The following is a 17,011-nucleotide window of genomic DNA, read 5'->3' as shown; positions in this document are numbered from 1 at the left end:
CATCTTCAGTGCTTTCTTAAAAGCTGTCAGAGTGGGAATGTGATGGATCCCCTCTGGTAGGTCGTTCCATAGTTTAGGAACAGTAGTAGAAAAGGCCCTCTGGGAGACTGGTGTTAGCCTAGATCTTTTTGGCTGTAGTAGATTTCTTCCCGAGGACCTTAGTGTGCGGGATGGACAATAGGGAAGAAGGCGTTCCTTCAAGTACTCTGGGCCCAAGCAATTACCTTTTGAACTATATATCTCCTTCTGGTGAACTTCTGATTAATGTCAGAATGTAACACCAACCTTGTGGGAGTTTCCAGTGAAATATTTATCACAATAAATTCAAAATCTGCTAAGGTAGCAATCTGTCTTGTGTTTTAGGACAAAATCACTAATTGACAAATTCAATTTTTATTTTATTGGCAAATACAAGATCCTATTATTGATCTGCAACAGAACAAGAGTGATCATTTCCATTTGAAGCACAGTTACTGAACATGTAGTAGCACTAAAACCCAACGGATGACCTAAGGAACATTTTAGCACAGAAAAAATAGTGATCACAATCATATATTACACTTTCTCCAAATTTTAAGTAAAAAGATTGGTTATGTGAAGACTCTGGAAATGCTTTTAAATTACAGAAGAAAATAATAAATAAATAATAATAAATTTATTATTTTTATACCGCCCTTCCATAGATCAGGGCGGTTCACAGCAAATATCAATAAAACAATTAAGAATACATAAAAACACCCCTCTCTCACTGACCCCTCCCCCCTGGTAAAAAGCCACCACAGCGGCAAGACAGTCCTCCGCAGTTCTGGGGAGCTTCTTCCCAGGTGACATGGGGGGGGGGTAGCGGCAGAAGTAGTCCTCCACCAGCTCTTAGGCAGTCCCCGATGTTGCTGGGTCTGCCTGATGGCTCCCTCTGAGGCCGAGATGACAGTTGAAGAGGGAGGGGCCTCTTCCTTCAGGCAGTCCCCGATGTTGCTGGGTCTGCCTGATGGCTCCCTCTGAGGCCGAGATGTTAAAATGTGTTTTATCGCAGTTGCTTGAATGCTAAAGAAATACTTTAATGGAGCATCCAGACTGATTGAAAAGTTCCAGATTTTGTTTCTTTTCTTTCTGATTTTATACTGGATTAAAATTTATTTTATTTTATTTTATTTCTATATCGCCTTTTTCCCCAGAAAGGACCCAAGGTGGGCCCCCTCATAAACAAATAAACTGACCTGAAGTTTCTGATTGTAACAGGAGCTGACAGAAAATATTCTGGGGTAAACAAAACATGTATGGATCTGCAAAATTAAACTGAAAAGAACAGGAACAAAAATCTGAGACTTTCTGTCTTGATCAGTCTAGATGCTCCCCAAACTGAGTCTGAGCCACAGTGGGAAACGCCTATTGTTTAAAAATCCCTGATAAAATAAATTAAAAAATCATCAATAATTTATAAATAAAATCCTAGAAACTCCCTTCCAAACCACACTTCCATCTTGAAGGCACATTCATATTTTTGGTTTGATTTTCTTTTTTTAAGAGCACAATAAAGATCTTCATAATACAGACAATTTACATGGTAAAGTTGAAGTTACCTGCAGAATGTTGTTTTGATTAACTGAATAAGACAGTAGAGAGAGAAAAACCAGAACACTGCTTCAGGCGAGATGCCCAACTATGTCATTCTAACATAATGTGCCAAAATTGATTATGTTGGAAGTAATTTTATCATATTTTAAAAATGAGCAAGCATAATTTTTCTCTGTTTCCAAAGAGTCCAGTAATCTGTTCCTTTGTTTCCACAAACCTTAATAAATATTCATGAGTAGCTCCATGACACCTCATTAGTGAGCTGTTAAACATGTTGAACCAATGCTGAATTAAACATTTATAATGAATTGCTGTAGTTTCCTAATGCAATATGGAAACATTTATTTGTAAATACAAAAACAAATTTATTTAAGTAATTCTAATTTGAAAACACAACATTGCTTGCAAAGAGCTTAATCTGTGTTACTTTTCTTACATTTGGAAGGTAGGGGGGAAAGAGAAGCTGTTATTTTATTCAGGACAACACAATCAATACCAGAACCATGGGTCTGTACCAGGGTGCTCATCTACTGGCATTAACAGCATCCAAATTTACCAGACCACTAGGGATCAAAACTGGAGAACATTGTCAATTTGTTAGCTTTGCCTGAACATCCTGCAGAACCATAAAAACTAACAACCAACCAGTTTTCCAAGATGATCATCTGCCTTGAACATGACTCAAGAGCCAGTGTGGTATAATGGTTTGAATGCTGGACTATGACTCTGGAGACCAGGGTTTAAATGGCTATGGAAACCTATTGGGTGACCTTGAGCAAGTCACATTCTCTCAGGCTCAGAGGATGGCAAAGGCAAACCTCCTCTGAACTAATCTTGCCAAGAAGACCCAGCAATAGGCTCACTAGGGTCTTATTAAGTTGGAAATGGCTTGAAGGCACATAAAACAACAATAAATATTCACTAGCAATAACAAAGACATAACTAACAAATCTTGATTTTCAAACATTTTTACAGTTGCTGAGCATACATTTTCCTGAATACAATGAAAAAACTAAGGACATGGGTTTCAAATAAGATCTGAAGACAAAGGCCAAGATGTTAGATAACACTGAATACTTACAGAAAGAGAAGCACCTTCCCCTCCACAGGTAACAACAGCTGAAGGGTTGCCATATGCAGCTCTATCTCCCTGGCCACTACTCAGCTGTGTAGTTTGCCTATGCTCATCACAGATGCTCTTGAGGGAGTGGAGTGGGGTAGGAGGAGAGAAGAACCAGTCTTTGACCCCCAGCATAAGGCTATTGCTTTTCCACTTAGTGCTCAAGAGAAGTCACTGTAATAGTTTTTGAGTTGTAGCACAATCTGCAGTATTCTTTAATATGAGGCTTGGTGTTTTGTTTTGTTTTTATATACATCTTTGGGTTACTGCTCCAACACAGTTCTAGTTCACAGTTCAAGTTCACAGTTCTCTTTCCTACCCTTACCTGTTTCTCAGATAAGAAGCCAGCACTGCCATGGCCCACACTCTGATCACAGCTTTCATTTACACAGAGACAACTTTCCTTTATGTTACATTAGTCTACAAGCAAGCATGAGGGGATCTGTCACACTGCAAGTATACCAGGAATGCCTGGGCCATTGAAACACAAAGAGAATGTAACTACATTTATATTTTTTAAAAAGTTTATTGTCATGACATGTAATCAATGTACCTTTGCAACAACTTCCATTACATAAGGTTCTCAGCACTGTACACTACCATCTAGTGAACAGTTTGATTAAAAGCACAGCAAACCCGCCCACCCCCGCGCACATTTTTAAAATGCATAACACAGTAGCAGACAGTTTGTTTTAACTCCTCTTTTTAATTATTTAACATGAAGGCCAATTGAATTATTTCATTATCAAGATTAGATGCAGGATTATAAAATATCAGTTTAAAAAGAGGAGTAAAGCACAAGACAGGAAGTCCTAATCTATTTTTCATTTCATTCACCAAATATTCATAAAGGGGATTACTGTCAACAGAACTGTATACAACATAGGGCAGCTAGCACACTGTATTCAAAGTATTATTAATTAACAGGTAACTTTTAAGATGCATTACCCACAGATGCATTACCCACAGCTTGATTCTTTCTAGTTTAGAAGTTATTGATAAACTATTAATCTGGTTTTATCTGCTTTTTACATGCTGTCTTATCAAAATTGAGAAAGAAAGGAGGCTGAAAAAATTCAGAATGCAGAAGGTTTTTGTTTTGTTTTGTTTTTTAAAACAGCGTTCCCATATGTTTTCACTCTTATTTAATATTCTGGATATTTACTGAAATCCTAATCATCACATTGTGCATTACCTTTCTTTAAACATGCCAGAAAGGCACACAGCATATGCTTATTCCAGGGAGTCTGCTTACAAGAGAGAGGAAACAACAAGGTGAACTGTCTGTATGTTACATAAGCAACTTCACATACACCTTAAATTTTAAGTATTTAGGTTTACATTCCACCCTGTCTTTAAGATTAAAAGGATGGATATGATTGAACATTTTGACAAACAACTCTAAAAAAATGTAGTGCAAACAAATAAAAGTCCATGCTGAAAGAAAATCTCAGATAGAACAGAGAACACAAAACCACTAAAAGCCTGTCCAAACAAACAAAAAAAGTATTGTAAAGCCTAGAAAGCAGAGACACTGGAAAAGGGTAGACATTAACCACAAAGTCAGGCTACAACTTTTATTGGTTGTTGGTTTACAGCATGCCAGTGCTGCAGAGGACAAAGATCCACTCAGAAGGCAGCCTACCTGCCAATGCTACACTCTGGGGAATACCCAACTCATAACAAAAAAATGGATATGAAGTGATCAGATGGATCCTTTCTGGCTCTGGTATTGAGGCAGGCACAACAATCCATAAGCCAAGCAGATGCCACACAATCCCTTACAAACTGCCCAAAAGGCAGAACAGGTAAATCTACCAAGCTTGCCTGTAGAAATGTATCAGCCCATGTCCACAAGACCTTGAAATAAAGTTGCATCATGTAAACAAGATACCCAAAGTATAAGGAGAATCAGATGAACTACTGTGGGCAAAGTGACAATTCTGGATAAGTAAATTTAATTTATTTTCAAGAGCTGAATGTTTAAGATGGACCTGGATTACTGGTGTAGTGGACAAGTCACTCTCAGGTTCAGAGGATGGCAATGAAGAAACCTGCCAAGAAAACCCCATGATAGGTTCACCTTAAGGCGGCCATAAATTGGAAATGACTTGAAAGAACACAGCAACAACAGATAATATGTTATAAAAATAGAGCAACTAATAATGAAAGACATAGCATATGAAATGGTGGGTTTGTTGTTGTATGCCTTCCAGTTATTTTAGATTTATGGCAACCCTAAGGCAATCCTATGATGAGGTTTACTGCACAATATTTGTTCAGAGGGGGCTTGCCAACTTCCTCTGAAGGTGAGGGGGTATAATTTGCACAAGGCCACCCAGTGGGTTTCCTTGACCAAGTGAGATTTGAACCTTAAACAACTGAAGTTCTAGGCCAACACTAAAACCACTACACCATGCTGGCTCCAGGACAGGTGAGTAAGAAGATTATTATAGGTGATTAGACAATGTATGTACAGTACATGGCTGTATTTTATGTACTTTTATACTTAGATTGTAAATTAGGGGGTTAGGGTAGTAAGATTGATTTGTATGTTACTGCTGAATTCTAATGAATATAACTGACAGTTTTTTAAAAATTCAAAATAAAAAGTTTATTTTTTTACCTGCCCCCAATAACCAATAGAGATGTGCTCGGCAAGAGGTCAAGTCCAACAATGAGGCTGGAATACAAAGCAGCCCCGTGTGTGTGTGTGTAAATACACACACGTGCACACACACAAATATCTGGGAATTAGATCAAAGAGAGAACTACTTCTCCGAGATTTGCCCTGCCCCACTCTCAACTGAAGAGCCAACCAGTGCTATCAATTTGCCCAATCAGATGCACTCCAATGTCATTCACTAGGACAGGTGGCATTCCAAAAGAAAAAGCCCAGAGCCCTCCCTATGGCTCTCTGCATAGGGTGGGGGCAGGTAGGGGAAGCTTCTGGTGAACACCAAGATAATGGAATTTTGCTGCTGTGGAACGGGTGCAAGATTTCTTTTTCTCTTACTATAGCTGGCAATGCACTATACCTAGTTTGGAAAGAAGAAATAATCTTAATCTGTAACATCAAATCTCAGTCTCCTAGACCTACACTACTTGCATTTCATGGTATGTTTCTCCTAGTGAGCATGCAAGTCAGAAACAAGACTGACTGGCAAGTTAATCTAAAGCAGAGCACAAAGACAAGTGTCAAGTCCATTTCTCCCACTTCTCCCTTGCCAGCATCAGCATCTTCCTATCTTTCTGAATCTGATGACTGCAGAACGATTGTCTGCCTAAACCTGAAATTAACCTACAGGAAATATATTGATATTGCAGCCTGTATATAGGAATTGTGCAACCCTTACAGATGTTCTTGAATTGCAGCTCCCTGCATCCCTTACCACTGGCAATGTAGATCAGGGCTGCTGGTAGGTGCAGTCCACTAATATCTGGAGAGCCACTTAATTCTTATCCTTGCTCTTGTAGTCAATAAGCTGGACTCCTATCTTGCCAACTGGTGTCTGTATGCATCCCAGATCTCAACTGGAGTTCTGTCTCCCAACAGGAGGAAATCAAGGCTCTTGTGAGAGGTCAGAAACAGATGGAGCTACTGCTGTTTGAGACAGTTGCCTCATTCTCTCTAAAATCTTGGTCACTTTTCATTCAAATATGCCTAAATTACAAATCTAGAGGCTACAATCAGATACAGAACTAAAAGCAGTCTTTCCATGAGCAAACAGAAGATTGACTAGAGGACCAGATTTTATGCTCCTAATGATGCATGGTTAAGGCTGAGGAAGAAGAGGAAGCAAAAATAGTCTTGCCTCCAGTATTCACACATAACTACTCTTCCTCTGCAGGATTTTGTCATTAGGACTGTCACTATTCAATAAGAAAGCAAATCCCAGAATTTGAAACACCAGCCCCTGCATCTGAAAAGAAAAGGAATACTTGCTCTGCAAGTTACTAAAATCATTTCCTTTGATGGGATTATTCTCCCTATCCTTGTAACCACCTATGAACATAGACTGAATGACATGTGGCTCTTTTGAAAGAAGGGACCATAACTTCAATAAATGCTTGTGACTAATGTTTTGCTTTAATAACTTCTAGGCAGGATGGGTGTTTTTAAGCAAATAGAACATTAAGAATTAATAACATTTAATCCATTTAATCATTGTTTAAAATGGAAGGAAGGGTCAAGTACCATATTCATGAGAGTTACTGGTCCCTGAGACAGTGGGAACTAGTGCTGCCAGTAGGGCATGCAGACCCACAACTAAATGCTTAGTTCACACATATATACACACCATACTGGCACATCTGCCTTTAGTGTTGTAAAATATTATATTTGGGAAAGGAAAATATATATTGCAGACTTCCAGTGATGGTGGCATATATATATATATATGGCTATACTTTCATTCATTCCAAGTTTTTATACCCTGGTCTTCTGCCAGAGTGGCTTACAAATTGTTCATTACACAGTTCCCTCCCCTCAGGCTTGCAATCTAAAAAAGACATGGCACAAAAGGAGAGTTCTGCAGTTAATTTGTCTCACTAAATCACATAAATTTTCCATACATACCTGAAATCCTGCAATATATATTGCAGACTTCCAGTGATGGTGGCAGAGTACATATCAGCAAGCTATCAGCCATCAAAGATTGTAGGTCTATTATGAGGCAAGAATGTTAAGCCACTTAAGTACTCTACATGTCAAGTGTGAGTACACATGACAAATTCTTTATTTTGCAATGGAAAATGATCAGAAAAATAAAGCATTGAAGTGAATTGCAGAGCAACACTAAAAGTCATGGGAAGGGGGAAGTGAAGCAGAAATTCTTCAACCATTTCCAAGGTCTAGACAGTTCATACCAGCTATGTCCAGGGGGGAAGGCATTTTAATGACCCTGCCAACCCAGTAGAAGCCTACATTTGTTCCCCAAATTTCCATCCCATAAAAACCAATCAGGTGAAATCAGGTACATCAAGTCCAGGAAAGAAACTAGGGAGAAACTAATATGGCGTCACATGGGCTAACCTAGAAAAATAACTCCCTAATTTTGTATCTTGGTCCTAAGAAATTTCCTTCAAAAGAACAAGTTGATACATAATGGTTATATCTTGTTTCATAACATGTTCCAAGGGACTGGATTATTTAGCAAGGACTGGGGAATGGTTGTTTTACTTAATGGAAATTGTACATGGCCAACTGATACCTAGCCTATAGACAAACTTCTATTGAAGTTTTTGGCTTGATGGAATTTTCACAGCACATACATTCTGCAGTAGTGACTTGGAAATCGTAGCAAACGATATTAGAATATGAGGATGCTGAACTCAGGGCCCCCATTCTTTTCAGCTTCTGGTCTGTCAGGGTGTGGGACAGAAGTGCATATATTTCAGAAAAGCGGGATCTGATTCCCCAAACCTGGTATTCTCATTTCTTCTAGAGTTAAAGAGGAAAGAATTTCCCCTTCAAACCAGACATTTAAAATATCTGTTGATATAACTAGTTTTGAACTGCAACAAGGTGTATTAAGGTAAACTCAGCATGTTTGAAGGGGTGTATCATGTAGGCCATCTACTCCAATCCCTTTGCATAATTTTTGTCAGAGGCAAGACCTTCTTTTCGATTTGGAAACCATAAGCATGCCAGTAGTTGGAAGGCTTGACATATTTATCAACAGACAAAATTGTATATTTGACATCTATCTAAATACAGTATAACCCAAAATCCACAAAACAGTGGCCCAATACAGAAGGCCGGAAAGCTGTGGTCTGGGGTCGATTTTAGGGCTCGGGATTGCAGAGCGACAACATGTTCCTGAGCCCTACCACATGGCAGTAGCACCATCATGGTGCACCCTGTCCGCATGGGAGGCCACCATGATGACTCAAGCAGAGCGCAGCATCAAAACGTCACCGTGCCGCACGTGATCGCTGCACACAAGTGCACCATTGGTGTACTCATGGCACCCAGTGCACAGACTAAAAAGAACCCGCTTTTTAGTCCTGATGGAGGCCGCGCTGTTTGTTTGCTGCAGCCTCCATCAGGAGTGAAAACAAGCGGAGTGGCCTGTCGAGCCCCAGTGATACCTTTATTGGAACAAGCAAAATGCACATTATACTTGTTGCAAACTTTCAAAACTCCACTGGTTTCTTCATCAGGCAAATCATATAGGAGAAAAGGTGGGAGAAACATACAGAAGAAATACAGGAGGAGGATTTTTAACACCTTAGCCTAATAAAGAATCCAGTGGAGCTTCAATAGCTTGCAACATGTTTAATTTTATTATTTTTATTATTTGTGGTCTGTTTTTTCTGGTTTTTTTTTTTTAATTTTGATGTATTGTTATGTACTTTTTAGCCATCTTTTACTGTTTAATTTTATAGTTGGAAGGGAGGGTTGGGTCAAGATCTTGTGGGACTTGTTTTTATTGTGTATATTGTATTAACTTTGCTATTACCTGCCTTGATCCTCAAAGTGGAAGAGGCAAGATATAAATAAATATTTATTATTATTATTATTATTATTATTATTATTATTATTATTATTATTATTATTATTATGTAAATTTTGGTTGTCCCAATAAAGGTATCACTGTTGTGTGGATTTTGTATGATACAGTACTGTACTTTGCTATATGGCCAACACAGCTACCCCTGGATATGTCTTCTATCTAGAACAAGTTACAGTACTTATCTAAAGCATATCTCTTTAAGCAAATCACGTCTATGTTCTTCCTGTTGGGAATGCCAAGAAACAACTGATAGACAGTCCTAGGCCAATGATGTGCAACACCATGCCAGCTCCTCTGGTCTGCACTGAGCTTACTCAAGCCAGTATTGTGGGGTGGGGTTGTTATATAGGCACGGAAAATGGAGCTCAACATTCTTTCCCTCATGCAATGACAAAACCAGTATTTTAAATGCTCTCCATCAAAAATAAAAAGCCAACTCAAATTACCAACACACATAAAAAAAAAAGAAGCTCATCAATTGATAGTGATGCATAAACATTATTTTGCCTTTCATAGTATATTTTTCCAGTTCACACTAATTCTCAGGATTTCAAATCTGGATTTTACGTAAAACTTTTTGTAGTCAGGAATGGGCAACATGGAGCTACAATGCAGAAAGTGCCAGGGCATTTCTGTTAGAGCACATGTCCAAAAGTATCCTATGCTAAAGGCTAGAAGTAGGGGGTGGAAATAGAATATTCTTCTAAGGAATCAACAGCAAATCTAATTCATTTCTTGTACAAATTAAGTTCTGCAACATCCTGTAATATACAATTACTCTATTCTAGTTTATAGATAGAAAGCATGAGCTAGTTAGCTAAACTGTATCCCACTTTTTGTCTAATAAACTCAAGGAGGCCACCAGGGCTACCTTGTTATGTACTTTGGCCTTGCAACAATTTTTGTGAGATAGATCTGGTTAAGAGAGAGGATTGGTTCAAGGTCATCCAGAAAACTCCATGGCTTAGTGTGCGCTTGAACCTTGTTCTCCTGACTCCCAATCCAATATTCTAACCACTACAATGGCTTTCTCACATGTGCACAGTCTGCAGCCCTAGTCCATGCAGATGATCTTGGAATCTTCTCTCTCTCTCTCTCTCTCTCTCTCTCTCTCTCCTTTAAAGGTCTTTGTGCTTGAGGAGACAAGATTGAAAATGAGTTCTTTGAATTTAGACTCTATCAACTTGCCTACCTCTAGACTGCATCCATAGAACTATATTATTGAGCACAATTTTGCCCAGGCAGGTCACCACCGCCACCACCTGACTCAAGAAATCCTGCTTCCTTCTCTTTCCAACATTGCAACATCTTCCCACAGGGCAAAGGCACAAACAGAATTCTTGTATCTAGATAGAATGACTAACCATATTATAGCAGGAGCCCTGTGCATAAATCACATGTCCTTCCTTGGATTCCAGAAGCAAGACCAGAAGCTCATCAATAATGTAAAAACCTCAATCCTATAAAGACTCCCATGCATGCTTAATTTGATGCACTGTGAATAATCCCCTCTTGAATTCAATGCAAGATGACACTGGCTCCCATCCTACACATGTTTGTTTTCATCTAGTTGTACTAATTTTGGTCTTCCTGTGTTTGAAAATGAATATACATATCAGAAATCCATTACATAACATCCTATATATATATTTAAAAAAGTCCAATGCAGTGCAGCTGAGCAAATCCAGGAAAAGCCCAAAGGACTTTGGTTTTGTTTTTATCATGGTTTTACTAACAATTAATTCCCATTAAGAATTTGTTCCCTTTACTAATTCATTTGTGGGGGGGGGGGGTTTAAAAAAGATGTGATACCTCACACTGAATGTTGCCAAGATTTAAGAACATTTGCTCAGGATGACTGGGTATTTTCTTTCTCTTCCTTATGACAGTCTTTCAGTTTAGAGGTGAGATTCACATGAAGCCACAAAAGAAATATTTTGACATTTAAGTACGAACAGTCTCAGAAAGAAATTCGACCATCTAAATACCATGAACTCCAAGCTGCTTAACCAGTAGGGTGTTTAATATACTGCATAGCAATCTACATTCAGTCAGACCTTAGTTTTACATATTTAGCTGTATCACTAACAAATATGCATGCTTTTTCCAAAAGAGGGGAGCATATAAAAGGGTATCTGACATCTCTAGAACGACACACAACAGCTTTTCCCCCGAAGCTGCTCACAAAATCTTCTAATATCACTTGTGTGCTCTAGGCAATAAATGCGAGGTTTGTTTGCATTTTAGAACATCTGTTAAATGCACCTTAATGATAACCTAGCTAAAGGAAGATATCTGGAGTGGCTTTCTTGGGCACAGCAAAAGCCATCTCACCAACTTTCTTTTCCACCCTTTCAGATGCATCTAGTGATTTAAAGTCATTTGAAATTTCAGACAAAAAGAGTCAGGGGGATGCTATTGAAGATGGGCTACCTACCCTGCTTCTCAGAAGCACTAAACACCTTCTAAGATGTTCCACATGAAGAAGGAAGAAGAAGGAATGAGCTTTGTAACCCAGTTATTTTGTTTTTGCAAGGCTGGTAAGTTGTTCCAAAAAGAAAACCCCTCACCACCAGAGTTAAGAGTCCTTCCCCCCGCCTCCTCTTTCCTGATCCTACCCAAACTAACTAGAAAGGCGACATTTGCCAACACAGTTTCCAAAGATCAAGGGACGAGTGTCTGCATTATTGAAAGGCCACGTCAAAGAAAAATCCTGCCTGGTTTACGCTAGTCTCCTCCAACGCGACAGGAGCCTCCCATCCACTGCAACTGAGGCGCATCTTGGTCCTAAGGCTAAACCTCGGGATGTCTCTGCACTGCAGGAATCATCCGGTTTGACACCACTTTAACCTGGCTCAAGGCGATGGCATTCTGGGAATGGGAGTTGGTTGTGGCACCAGCAGGAAAAACAAATGGAAAGGAGCAGATCAAGCAATATAAAAAAGCATCTTTGGAAAGAGAGAGGAGCACTTCCTTTCCTTTCCCCCAAAAGACACCCTTGCCAATGAAAACAACTACCTTGGCAAGCAGTCGTCGCAGAGAAAGGGAATCACAATCTGAAAGTAGGAACCTGAGCCTTCTTTTCTTATTTCCCTCCCGACGAAGCTGCAACAGGGAGAAAACTTGAACTGGGGGGTCACACTCTCTCAGCCTCAGCCAAGAGCCAAACCTCCTCTGGAGCCAAGCTTGCCCAAGCCACCCCCCTCCCCCCGCTAGGGTCGCCTTGAGTCGGAAACGACTTGAAGGCACAAAACAACAACAACAACAACAACGAGGAGGAGGGGGAGGAAACCAAGGAGGATATTCCAGGGGAAAACAAAATGTAGGGCATTCCAAAACAAAGGCCAAAAACACTCCTGGAAATATAAAAGTCATGCTTCTTAGTCATGCTCCAAATGGAGAGCACCTGGAATCCTTCCTGAGCAGAAGGTGGAAATGGAGGACATGCCCCGGGGAAAAAAGGGAGACATTTGGTCTCCCCAGTCATGCTCAAAATGGAGGACACTTTGGAATCCCTCCTGAACCGAAGGCTGAAATGGAGAACATGGCCAACTGCTTATGATCAAACTGGAGGACACTTTGGAATCCTTCCTGGGCAGAAGGGTGAGTGGGAGGACAAACCTTGGAAAAAGGAGGACCACTATTCACCCTGACCGTCCTGAAAATGGAGGACATTTTGAAATCCTTCCTGGACAGAAGACTGAAGTGGAGGACATGTTCACCCTGGCCATGCTCAAAAATGGAGGACACTTTCTGGACTGAGGGTTGAAACGGAAGCCATGCCAAACAGCTGAAACTCTGGCATCCCTCCTGGAGAGAGAAAGGCTGGCATGGAGGACATGCCCTGGGAAAAGGAGGACCGGAGAGGAGCCCGAGTCTGCAGCAAGAGCAACAAACCCCCCCCCCCCTGGCCCCCCAAGTGCCTTTTCTCTCTCTTCCCCCCCAAAAACACTCCTCTCTCAGGTCTTGTTGGTGTTGGGTTTTTACCTGGTGGCTTCCTTCTTCTTCTTCTTCTTCCTCTGCTTGTGAAGGCAAGGCAAGGCAGCAGCAGCGTTGGCGGGAAGAGCCCCTTGCCTCCCCTGTAGTCTGTGGCAAAGGCAGTGACTCCGTCGCCTGACACAACACACACAACACACACAACACTCTCGCTCTCCTTTGCTATTTATAGTCCGCCGCTTCCAGCCACCTCCAGCCAAGCGGGAGCAAAGCACTGGAAGGAGCCGAGAGACAGAGAGAGAAGGCAAGGCAATGGCAGAGCCGAGTTGCAGGCTTGCAGCTGCCCCCCAAAAGCAACCCCCCCCAAAAAAACCCTAACTGCTTGGTCCTTCCCTCAGTCAGCAGCAGCAGCAGCAGCTCCGCCTCTGCCCAGTCTCCGCCTTCCCTCCCGGTCTATATACACAAACACACACTCCCTACAATGTCACCGCAGCCCATGCTCAGCAGAAAGTGTGTGTGTGTGTCTATAGGAAAGGGAGAAAGGGGACAGTCCCTGAACCACAGCCCTGGCTGAGCCTCCTTCTCCCAAGGGGGAGAAGGCACCTCAAAGTGGAGGACCTGGACACACAAGAGTGCCAAACCCTTTAAATAAGACCAAATATGAGCTCCAAACATTTAAAATAAGACCAAATATGAGCTCTAGACACTTCAAATAAGACCAAATATGAGCTCCAAACCCTTCAAATAAGACCAAATATGAGCTCCAAACACTTAAATAAGACCAAACATGAGCTCCAAACATTTAAAACAAGGCCAAATAACAGTTCCAACACTTAAGACCAAACAACAGCTCCAAACACTTAAGACCAAATAAGAGCTCCAAATGCTTTAAAAAAGACCAAATCAGAGCTCCAAACACTTCAAAGAAGACCAGACAAGGACTCCAAATACTTAAAAACAAGACCAAATAAGATTTCTCTTAATAAGACCAAGCAAGAGCTCCAAACACTCCTAGAAACATACATTTGTGCTCCTTAATCATGCTCAAAATGGGGGACATTTTGGGATTCCTCCTGGACAGGAGGTTGAAAGGAAGGACAGGTCCTGGAAAAGGAGGGGGCCTAGAAGGTCACCAGATGTCCTCACTGCAAATTTCCACTTTAACCGCATGAAACTATGTACATGTAAATGCATTTAGGCTGGGGGTATGGTCTTGTAATTTAAAGGTAGAATTTTAATTTTGATAGCTGTTTATGTCACAGATATTGCCATTACATAGAGAAACCTTGTAGCACCTTGGATACTAACTGAAAGAAAGAAGTTGGTGGCATGAGCTTTTGTAGATTTCAGTCTGCTTTCTCATATGCATTTAGTGGAGTGGAAAGCCATTGGTATATATGTCTGTCCCTGGTTTCTACTCCACTACATGTATCTGAAGTCTAGGAAAGCTCATGCTGCCAACTTCTTTCTTTCAGTTAGTTTCAAAGGTGCTACAAGATCTCTCTACATACTGATTCTACAGACTAACACAGCTACATTACATTCAATGAAATACAGGGATTGGGATTTATGAGTAACATTAGTACAAAAAACACAACTAAGGAGTCTGTATGGTGTGGCATGGGAAGAGGTCAATGGGGCATGACACCAGGAGTTACCACTCGGGGTGATGCCAACCCTTGCGATGCTCCTGCTCCAACATCTCTGGAGAACCAAAGGATGTAAAGAGAGACCTCTCTCACCCATCCACTAGATGGCTATCATATCACTTCAGTCTTCTCCAAGCTAAACAGTCATGACTAATTGCCAGTGATATCTTCATGAATCTGTCTCTCCATGGTAGCAGCCATCAGGACATACTGACTACTTTGTAGCTAAGGGCCTCTTTGGCTGCATTTGCACTGCTGAAATACTCCAGTTTGACACCACTTTTACTGTCATGGGTCAGTGCTATGGAATTCTGGGAACTGTAGATGGTTGTGGCACCAGAGCTATGGCGCCACATCCAACTACAATTCCTAGAATTCCATAGTGCTGAGTCATGGCAGTTAAAGCGGTGTTAAATTGGAGTATTTTACCATTGAGGATGCATCCTATGACAATCTAAATATTGTAAAATAACAGCACCCTCTTGTGACCCTTAAATTCTTCTGCCTGCCTCACCCTACCTAAGAGCTGGTTGGCCGTGTCCCTGTCACAGAAAATCTTCCTTGAGTTAAGCTTATGTGCAACAAATGAGCAAGGATTCTCAGTGTGCTGCATTATAAATGGAAGCCTTGGAAACAAAAAGACCTCAAACACATGCTCTGTACATATGAATCGGCACCAAGAGACTGACTAATGTTTCCAACATTTAGTGATCTTGTAGACGATGTTGCCAGATCAGAATTTCCAAAAGAGATAAATTCCAGTGAGGGTTATTACAGACCATGTGCCAGATGCTGCTGTTTTTTCCTCATGGCAGTCAGCATTACTACAGAATGGGTTGACAGTAATACCAAGCTCCCTGGATGTTTCTTGTAGTTGCACTCCCATAGCGAACCATAGTTTGTGTACACTGTTCCCTCCACAGGTGATAAGTTGCAGCTTTTCTAGAAGTTATGTCTGTCATCACAACAATTGGTGGGTGGAGAGAGAGTTCTTACTACTGTGGAGAAAATAGACATGGGGGAAAAGTGACTGGATCATATTCCCTACACTGTGGTTTTTTTGTGCAAATGTGTCATTGAGGAAAAATAGGAACCATCATGCAGAAACCTCTTGAAATAGGCAAAAGTGGTCTTTAGTGTTTCTACACTAAGGAACAATTCTGATGTCTTATACTGTTCTGGGGCAACAGATTTTTTCTGCAGAATAAATGGCAATGCAATGCATGATTCTTTCAAAAGAAAGAATGCAAGGAAGTCATCTGCCTTGAAAGTGAAGAAAGGATTAGGGGAAATAAATGATTTCGATGAAATATGGGGGGGGGGGAATCTGGAAAAAGTCTTAAGAAAAGAAGATGGAAAATTACCTTCACAAGATGAAATAAAATTTTGGTTGGAGTATATGGATGGAAATGGCTCTGGGGAAGGGGTGCACTGTGGTGATTTTTTTTAATATAAAATAAGTAAAGTGTTAAAGCATATATATATATATGTCTGAAGAAAAGTGTAACAATTTGTATTGTAAAATTTAAAAATATTAATTAAAAAAAGGAACTCATCCGTTTACCAAGTGGAGTTATAACACTTTAATATACTGTTTACTGTATATGCAGGCCATCATATATCAGTGGTGGGGGAATGTTTGGCCCTTCAGATGTTCTTGGAATACGCTCCTCATCAACTCTTGCCAGCATAGCAAATGGTGATGGATGATGGGACATGCCCTCCAACAATGTCTGAATATAACCCCAATATATATTATCATCTTTCACGCTATGAATTCTCAGTCAGAGAGCTCCAGAGCTCACCAAACTACAATCCTTAGAATTACATAGGATGCAGCCAATGCAATTAAAGTGGATTTATAGTGCTATAACTATAGTGTTAAAGGGCCTGGTAGAATTTTCCCACTTATGCTGATCAAATCTTGGAAAATTTACTTTTTGGACTATTTTGTTGTTGTGTGCCTTCAAGTCATTTCTGATCTAGTGGGCAACACAATCACAGGGTTTTCTTGGCAAGTTTGTTTGAGAGGATTTATTTATTTCAAGGACTTATATCCCTCTTTCTCTCACAGTGGAATTCAGAAGTTTGCCGTTTTCTGAAGCTGAGAGCATATGACTTGCCCAAGGTCATGCAGTGAGGTTCAGTGACGGAGTGGGGATTTAAACCCTGGTCTCCAGAGCTGTAGTCTAACACTCAAGCCACTACAACTC

The 17,011-nt window shown here is 40.6% G+C and overlaps 1 protein-coding gene across 4 annotated transcripts in view; it reads right to left on the bottom strand.

Annotated features, from left to right (window-relative positions):
* INPP4B (inositol polyphosphate-4-phosphatase type II B) overlaps positions 1 to 13,492 on the bottom strand; it is a 345,664-nt gene extending 332,172 nt beyond the window's left edge. For 2 of the 4 annotated variants that reach the window (XM_042470360.1, XM_042470357.1), the window contains exon 1: positions 11,651 to 11,712. The gene's annotated coding sequence lies outside the window, so the exon portion shown is untranslated. Of the gene's footprint in view, positions 1 to 11,650; positions 11,713 to 13,200 lie in introns of those variants that run through there. The other 2 variants (XM_042470361.1, XM_042470356.1) reach the window with 2 other exon arrangements.
* Between the last annotated feature and the right edge of the window lie 3,519 nt (positions 13,493 to 17,011).

Source organism: Sceloporus undulatus, chromosome 5 (assembly GCF_019175285.1).
Source record: "Sceloporus undulatus isolate JIND9_A2432 ecotype Alabama chromosome 5, SceUnd_v1.1, whole genome shotgun sequence".
In the NCBI taxonomy this organism is placed as follows: domain Eukaryota; kingdom Metazoa; phylum Chordata; class Lepidosauria; order Squamata; family Phrynosomatidae; genus Sceloporus; species Sceloporus undulatus.
Note: the sequence above shows the minus strand (reverse complement) of the source record. Positions and strands in the feature narration are given on the sequence as shown.